The sequence below is a fragment of the Megascapheus bottae genome, chromosome 14, assembly GCF_031878675.1.
Source record: "Megascapheus bottae isolate mThoBot1 chromosome 14, mThoBot2.hap1, whole genome shotgun sequence".
Lineage (NCBI taxonomy): Eukaryota > Metazoa > Chordata > Mammalia > Rodentia > Geomyidae > Megascapheus > Megascapheus bottae.
The window spans coordinates 32,555,227-32,563,591 of record NC_143522.1 but is presented as its reverse complement, the minus strand read 5'-3'; positions in this window follow the sequence as shown (position 1 = coordinate 32,563,591).

Here is an 8,365-nt window from a genome sequence, read left to right as displayed (position 1 = left end):
AAGGTGAGGACAGGGGTAGAAGGTGAGGTCAGGTGTGGGAAGTGAGGTCAGGGGTAGAAGGTGAGCTCAGGGGTAGAAGGTGAGGTCAGGGGTAGAAGGTGAGGTCAGGGGTAGAAGGTGAGGTCAGGGGTAGAAGGTGAGGTCAGAGGTAGAAGGTGAGGTCAGGGGTAGAAGGTGAGGTCAGGTGTAGAAGGTGAGCTCAGGGGTAGAAGGTGAGGTCAGGTGTAGGAGGTGAGGTCAGGGGTAGAAGGTGAGGTCAGGGGTAGAAGGTGAGGTCAGGTGTAGAAGGTGAGGTCAGGTGTAGAAGGTGAGGTCAGGTGTAGAAGGTGAGGTCAGGGGTAGAAGGTGAGGTCAGGGGTAGAAGGTGAGGTCAGGAGTAGAAGGTGAGGTCAGGGGTAGAAGGTGAAGTCAAGTGTAGAAGGTGAGGTCAGGTGTAGAAGGTGAGCTCAGGGGTAGAAGGTGAGGTCAGGGGTAGAAGGTGAGGTCAGGGGTAGAAGGTGAGGTCAGGTGTAGAGGTGAGGTCAGGTGTAGAAGGTGAGGTCAGGGGTAGAAGGTGAGGTCAGGTGTAGAAGGTGAGGTCAGGGGTAGAAGGTGAGGTCAGGTGTAGAAGGTGAGGTCAGGTGTAGAAGGTGAGGTCAGGTGTAGAAGGTGAGGTCAGGTGTAGAAGGTGAGCTCAGGGGTAGAAGGTGAGGTCAGGTGTAGGAGGTGAGGTCAGGTGTAGAAGGTGAGGTCAGGTGTAGAAGGTGAGGTCAGGGGTAAAAGGGGAGGTCAGGGGTAGAAGGTGAGGTCAGGTGTAGAAGGTGAGGTCAGGTGTAGAAGGTGAGGTCAGGTGTAGAGGTGAGGTCAGGGGTAGAAGGTGAGGTCAGGTGTAGAAGGTGAGGTCAGGGGTAGAAGGTGAGGTCAGGTGTAGAAGGTGAGGTCAGGTGTAGAAGGTGAGGTCAGGTGTAGAGGTGAGGTCAGGGGTAGAAGGTGAGGTCAGGGGTAGAAGGTGAGGTCAGGGGTAGAAGGTGAGGTCAGGTGTAGAGGTGAGGTCAGGGGTAGAAGGTGAGGTCAGGTGTAGAAGGTGAGCTCAGGGGTAGAAGGTGAGGTCAGGTGTAGAAGGTGAGGTCAGGGGCAGAAGGTGAGGTCAGGTGTAGAAGGTGAGGTCAGGTGTAGAAGGTGAGGTCAGGTGTAGAGGTGAGGTCAGGTGTACAAGGTGAGGTCAGGTGTAGAAGGTGAGGTCAGGGGTAGAAGGTGAGGTCAGGTGTAGAAGGTGAGGTCAGGGGTAGAAGGTGAGGTCAGGGGTAGAAGGTGAGGTCAGGGGTAGAAGGTGAGGTCAGGTGTAGAAGGTGAGCTCAGGGGTAAAAGGTGAGGTCAGGTGTAGAGGTGAGGTCAGGGGTAGAAGGTGAGGTCAGGGGTAGAAGGTGAGGTCAGGGGTAGAAGGTGAGGTCAGGGGTAGAAGGTGAGGTCAGGTGTAGAAGGTGAGCTCAGGGGTAGAAGGTGAGGTCAGGGGTAGGAGGTGAGGTCAGGGGTAGAAGGTGAGGTCCGGGGTAGAAGGTGAGGTCAGGTGTAGAAGGTGAGGTCAGGGGTAGAAGGTGAGGTCAGGGGTAGAAGGTGAGGTCAGGTGTAGAAGGTGAGGTCAGGGGTAGAAGGTGAGGTCAGGTGTAGAAGGTGAGGTCAGGGGTAGAACGTGAGGTCAGGTGTAGAGGTGAGGTCAGGTGTAGAAGGTGAGGTCAGGGGTAGAAGGTGAGGTCAGGTGTGGGAGGTGAGGTCAGGGGTAGAAGGTGAGCTCAGGGGTAGAAGATGAGGTCAGGGGTAGAAGGTGAGGTCAGGGGTAGAAGGTGAGTTCAGGTGTAGAAGGTGAGGTCAGGGGTAGAAGGTGAGGTCAGGGGTAGAAGGTGAGGTCAGGCGTAGAAGGTGAGGTCAGGGGTAGAAGGTGAGGTCAGGCGTAGAAGGTGAGGTCAGGGGTAGAAGGTGAGGTCAGGTGTAGAAGGTGAGGTCAGGGGTAGAAGGTGAGGTCAGGTGTAGAAGGTGAGCTCAGGGGTAGAAGGTGAGGTCAGGTGTAGGAGGTGAGGTCAGGGGTAGAAGGTGAGGTCAGGTGTAGAAGGTGAGGTCAGGTGTAGAAGGTGAGGTCAGGGGTAGAAGGTGAGGTCAGGGGTAGAAGGTGAGGTCAGGAGTAGAAGGTGAGGTCAGGGGTAGAAGGTGAGGTCAGGTGTAGAAGGTGAGGTCATTTGTAGAAGGTGAGCTCAGGGGTAGAAGGTGAGGTCAGGGGTAGAAGGTGAGGTCAGGGGTAGAAGGTGAGGTCAGGTGTAGAAGGTGAGGTCAGGTGTAGAAGGTGAGGTCAGGGGTAGAAGGTGAGGTCAGGTGTAGAAGGTGAGGTCAGGGGTAGAAGGTGATGTCAGGTGTAGAGGTGTGGTCAGGTGTAGAAGGTGAGGTCAGGTGTAGAAGGTGAGCTCAGGGGTAGAAGGTGAGGTCAGGTGTAGGAGGTGAGGTCAGTGGTAGAAGGTGAGGTCAGGTGTAGAAGGTGAGGTCAGGTGTAGAAGGTGAGGTCAGGGGTAGAATGGGAGGTCAGGGGTAGAAGGTGAGGTCAGGTGTAGAAGGTGAGGTCAGGTGTAGAAGGTGAGGTCAGGGGTAGAAGGTGAGGTCAGGTGTAGAAGGTGAGGTCAGGGGTAGAAGGTTAGTTCAGGTGTAGAAGGTGAGGTCAGGTGTAGAAGGTGAGGTCAGGTGTAGAGGTGAGGTCAGGGGTAGAAGGTGAGGTCAGGTGTAGAAGGTGAGGTCAGGGGTAGAAGGTGAGGTCAGGGGTAGAGGTGAGGTCAGGGGTAGAAGGTGAGGTCAGGTGTAGAAGGTGAGGTCAGGGGTAGAAGGTGAGGTCAGGTGTAGAAGGTGAGGTCAGGGGTAGAAGGTGAGGTCAGGTGTAGAAGGTGAGGTCAGGGGTAGAAGGTGAGGTCAGGTGTAGAGGTGAGGTCAGGCGTAGAAGGTGAGGTCAGGGGTAGAAGGTGAGGTCAGGGGTAGAAGGTGAGGTCAGGTGTAGAAGGTGAGGTCAGGGGTAGAAGGTGAGGTCAGGGGTAGAAGGTGAGGTCAGGTGTAGAAGGTGAGGTCAGGTGTAGAAGGTGAGCTCAGGGGTAGAAGGTGAGTTCAGGTGTAGAGGTGAGGTCAGGGGTAGAAGGTGAGGTCAGGGGTAGAAGGTGAGGTCAGGGGTAGAAGGTGAGGTCAGGTGTAGAAGGTGAGCTCATGGGTAGAAGGTGAGGTCAGGTGTAGGAGGTGAGGTCAGGGGTAGAAGGTGAGGTCAGGGGTAGAAGGTGAGGTCAGGTGTAGAAGGTGAAGTCAGGTGTAGAAGGTGAGGTCAGGTGTAGAAGGTGAGGTCAGGGGTAGAAGGTGAGGTCAGGTGTAGAAGGTGAGGTCAGGTGTAGAAGGTGAGGTCAGGGGTAGAAGGTGAGGTCAGGTGTAGAAGGTGAGGTCAGGTGTAGAAGGTGAGCTCAGGGGTAGAAGGTGAGGTCAGGTGTAGAAGGTGAGGTCAGGGGTAGAAGGTGAGGTCAGGTGTAGAAGGTGAGGTCAGGGGTAGAAGGTGAGGTCAGGGATAGAAGGTGAGGTCAGGTGTAGAAGGTGAGGTCAGGTGTAGAAGGTGAGCTCAGGGGTAGAAGGTGAGGTCAGGTGTAGAAGGTGAGGTCAGGTGTAGAAGGTGAGGTCAGGTGTAGAGGTGAGGTCAGGGGTAGAAGGTGAGGTCAGGTGTAGAAGGTGAGGTCAGGGGTAGAAGGTGAGGTCAGGTGTAGAGGTGAGGTCAGGGGTAGAAGGTGAGGTCAGGTGTAGAAGGTGAGGTCAGGGGTAGAAGGTGAGGTCAGGTGTAGAAGGTGAGGTCAGGGGTAGAAGGTGAGTTCAGGTGTAGGAGGTGAGGTCAGGGGTAGGAGGTGAGGTCAGGGGTAGAAGGTGAGGTCAGGTGTAGAAGGTGAGGTCAGGTGTAGAAGGTGAGGTCAGGGGTAGAAGGTGAGGTCAGGTGTAGAAGGTGAGGTCAGGTGTAGAAGGTGAGGTCAGGGGCAGAAGGTGAGGTCAGGTGTAGAAGGTGAGGTCAGGTGTAGAAGGTGAGGTCAGGTGTAGAGGTGAGGTCAGGGGTAGAAGGTGAGGTCAGGGGTAGAAGATGAGGTCAGGTGTAGAAGGTGAGGTCAGGGGTAGAAGGTGAGGTCAGGGGTAGAAGGTGAGGTCAGGTGTAGACGGTGAGGTCAGGTGTAGAGGTGAGGTCAGGGGTAGAAGGTGAGGTCAGGTGTAGAGGTGAGGTCACGTGTAGAAGGTGAGGTCAGGTGTAGAAGGTGAGGTCAGGTGTAGAAGGTGAGGTCAGGTGTAGAAGGTGAGCTCAGGGGTAGAAGGTGAGGTCAGGTGTAGAAGGTGAGGTCAGGGGTAGAAGGTGAGGTCAGGAGTAGAAGGTGAGGTCAGGTGTAGAAGGTGAGGTCAGGGGTAGAAGGTGAGGTCAGGTGTAGAAGGTGAGGTCAGGTGTAGAAGGTGAGGTCAGGTCTAGAAGGTGAGGTCAGGTGTAGAAGGTGAGCTCAGGGGTAGAAGGTGAGGTCAGGTGTAGGAGGTGAGGTCAGGGGTAGGAGGTAAGGTCAGGGGTAGAAGGTGAGGTCAGGTGTAGAAGGTGAGGTCAGGGGTAGAAGGTGAGGTCAGTTGTAGAAGGTGAGGTCAGGTGTAGAAGGTGAGGTCAGGGGTAGAAGGTGAGGTCAGGTGTAGAAGGTGAGGTCAGGGGTAGATGGTGAGGTCAGGTGTAGAAGGTGAGGTCAGGGGTAGAAGGTGAGGTCAGGTGTAGAAGGTGAGGTCAGGTGTAGAAGGTGAGGTCAGGTGTAGAAGGTGAGGTCAGGTGTAGAAGGTGAGGTCAGGTGTAGAGGTGAGGTCAGGGGTAGAAGGTGAGGTCAGGTGTAGAAGGTGAGGTCAGGGGTAGAAGGTGAGGTCAGGGGTAGAGGTGAGGTCAGGGGTAGAAGGTGAGGTCAGGTGTAGAAGGTGAGGTCAGGGGTAGAAGGTGAGGTCAGGTGTAGAAGGTGAGGTCAGGGGTAGAAGATGAGGTCAGGTGTAGAAAGTGAGGTCAGGTGTAGAAGATGAGGTCAGGTGTAGAGGTGAGGTCAGGTGTAGAAGGTGAGGTCAGGTGTAGAAGGTGAGGTCAGGGGTAGAAGGTGAGGTCAGGTGTAGAAGGTGAGGTCAGGTGTAGAAGGTGAGGTCAGGGGTAGAAGGTGAGGTCAGGGGTAGAAGGTGAGATCAGGTGTAGAAGGTGAGGTCAGGTGTAGAAGGTGAGGTCAGGTGTAGAAGGTGAGGTCAGGTGTAGAGGTGAGGTCAGGGGTAGAAGGTGAGGTCAGGTGTAGAAGGTGAGCTCAGGGGTAGAAGGTGAGGTCAGGGGTAGAAGGTGAGGTCAGGGGTAGAAGGTGAGGTCAGGTGTAGAAGGTGAGGTCAGGGGTAGAAGGTGAGTTCAGGTGTAGGAGGTGAGGTCAGGGGTAGGAGGTGAGGTCAGGGGTAGAAGGTGAGGTCAGGTGTAGAAGGTGAGGTCAGGTGTAGAAGGTGAGGTCAGGGGTAGAAGGTGAGGTCAGGTGTAGAAGGTGAGGTCAGGTGTAGAAGGTGAGGTCAGGGGCAGAAGGTGAGGTCAGGTGTAGAAGGTGAGGTCAGGTGTAGAAGGTGAGGTCAGGTGTAGAGGTGAGGTCAGGGGTAGAAGGTGAGGTCAGGGGTAGAAGATGAGGTCAGGTGTAGAAGGTGAGGTCAGGGGTAGAAGGTGAGGTCAGGGGTAGAAGGTGAGGTCAGGTGTAGAAGGTGAGGTCAGGTGTAGAAGGTGAGGTCAGGTGTAGAGGTGAGGTCAGGGGTAGAAGGGGAGGTCAGGGGTAGAAGGTGAGGTCAGGTGTAGAAGGTGAGGTCAGGTGTAGAAGGTGAGGTCAGGTGTAGAAGGTGAGGTCAGGGGTAGAAGGTGAGGTCAGGGGTAGAAGGTGAGGTCAGGTGTAGAAGGTGAGGTCAGGTGTAGAAGGTGAGGTCAGGTGTAGAGGTGAGGTCAGGGGTAGAAGGGGAGGTCAGGGGTAGAAGGTGAGGTCAGGTGTAGAAGGTGAGGTCAGGTGTAGAAGGTGAGGTCAGGTGTAGAAGGTGAGGTCAGGGGTAGAAGGTGAGGTCAGGCGTAGAAGTTGAGGTCAAATGTGAGGTCAGGTGTAGAAGGTGAGGTCAGGTGTAGAAGGTGAGGTCAGGGGTAGAAGGTGAGGTCAAAGGTGAGGTCAGGTGTAGAAGCTGAGGTCAGGTGTAGAAGGTGAGGTCAGGTGTAGAAGGTGAGGTCAGGTGTAGAGGTGAGGTCAGGGGTAGAAGGTGAGGTCAGGTGTAGAAGGTGAGGTCAGGGGTAGAAGGTGAGGTCAGGTGTAGAGGTGAGGTCAGGGGTAGAAGGTGAGGTCAGGTGTAGAGGTGAGGTCAGGGGTAGAAGGTGAGGTCAGGTGTAGAAGGTGAGGTCAGGGGTAGAAGGTGAGATCAGGTGTAGAAGGTGAGGTCAGGGGTAGAAGGTGAGGTCAGGTGTAGAGGTGAGGTCAGGTGTAGAAGGTGAGGTCAGGTGTAGAAGGTGAGGTCAGGGGTAGAAGGTGAGGTCAGGGGTAGAAGGTGAGGTCAGGTGTAGAAGGTGAGGTCAGGGGTAGAAGGTGAGGTCAGGGGTAGAAGGTGAGGTCAGGTGTAGAAGGTGAGGTCAGGGGTAGGAGGTGAGGTCAGGAGTAGAAGGTGAGGTCAGGTGTAGAGGTGAGGTCAGGGGTAGAAGGTGAGGTCACGTGTAGAGGTGAGGTCAGGGGTAGAAGGTGAGGTCAGGTGTAGAAGGTGAGGTCAGGGGTAGAAGGTGAGGTCAGGTGTAGAAGGTGAGGTCAGGTGTAGAAGGTGAGGTCAGGGGTAGAAGGTGAGGTCAGGGGTAGAAGGTGAGGTCAGGGGTAGAAGGTGAGGTCAGGTGTAGAGGTGAGGTCAGGGGTAGAAGGTGAGGTCAGGTGTAGAGGTGAGGTCAGGGGTAGAAGGTGAGGTCAGGTGTAGAAGGTGAGGTCAGGGGTTGAAGGTGAGGTCAGGTGTAGAAGGTGAGGTCAGGTGTAGAAGGTGAGGTCAGGTGTAGAGGTGAGGTCAGGTGTAGAAGGTGAGGTCAGGTGTAGAAGGTGAGGTCAGGTGTAGAAGGTGAGGTCAGGGGTAGAAGGTGAGGTCAGGTGTAGGAGGTGAGGTCAGGTGTAGAAGGTGAGGTCAGGGGTAGAAGGTGAGGTCAGGGGTAGAAGGTGAGGTCAGGTGTAGAAGGTGAGGTCAGGGGTAGGAGGTGAGGTCAGGAGTAGAAGGTGAGGTCAGGGGTAGAAGGTGAGGTCAGGTGTAGAAGGTGAGGTCAGGGGTAGAAGGTGAGGTCAGGTGTAGAAGGTGAGGTCAGGTGTAAGAAGGTGAGGTCAGGTGTAGAAGGTGAGGTCAGGTGTAGAAGGTGAGGTCAGGGGTAGGGGGTGAGGTCAGGGGTAGAAGGTGAGGTCAGGGGTAGAAGGTGAGGTCAGGTGTAGAAGGTGAGGTCAGGTGTAGAAGGTGAGGTCAGGGGTATAAGGGGAGGTCACGTGTAAGAAGGTGAGGTCAGGTGTAGAAGGTGAGGTCAGGGGTAGAAGGTGAGGTCAGGGGTAGAAGGTGAGGTCAGGTGTAGAAGGTGAGGTCAGGGGTAGAAGGGGAGGTCACGTGTAAGAAGGTGATGTCAGGTGTAGAAGGTGAGGTCAGGGGTAGGAGGTGAGGTCAGGGGTAGAAGGTGAGGTCAGGTGTAGAAGGGGAGGTCACGTGTAAGAAGGGGAGGTCACGTGTAGGGAAGGTGTGGCTTGGCTGGTTGCTGAAGTGGTATCAGAGCCTGGGCCTCTCCCCCACCCCTCCTGTATCTCTGGTCACCTGCCAGGTTCTATGCTGGATGTGGCCGCAGAGTATCAGCAGGTGACTTCCTCCCAGTGGAAGTTTCACCTCCCATTTGGAAGTCATTCAGGTGGTGAGGCTGGCAGGAGGGGAAGCCTTTCTGGATGGAGATTACACTCACAAACGTGCCTTCCCTTGTTCTCACAACCAATTCCTGCACAGCGGAGGTGCCCGTTCTGCCAGAGGAGTGTTAATTCCCCAGGTGAGAAATGCTTCCCTCCAGAAGGAGGCACGCTGTTTTCTCCCTTGGAAGCAAACACGGCACTTTTTTTGTGGGTTGTGCGGCTTCAACTCAGGGCCTGAATGCTGTCCCTGAGCCTCTCTGTGCTCAAGGCTTGCCCTCCACCACTTGAGCCACAGTGCCACTTCCATTTATTTAGTTAATTGGAGATTAGGCTCACGGGGACTTTTCTGCCCCCTCTTGACTTCAACCCACAATCTTCAGATCTCAGCCTCCTCATTAGCTAGGATTTTAGGCGTGAGCCACCAAGCTTCCAGC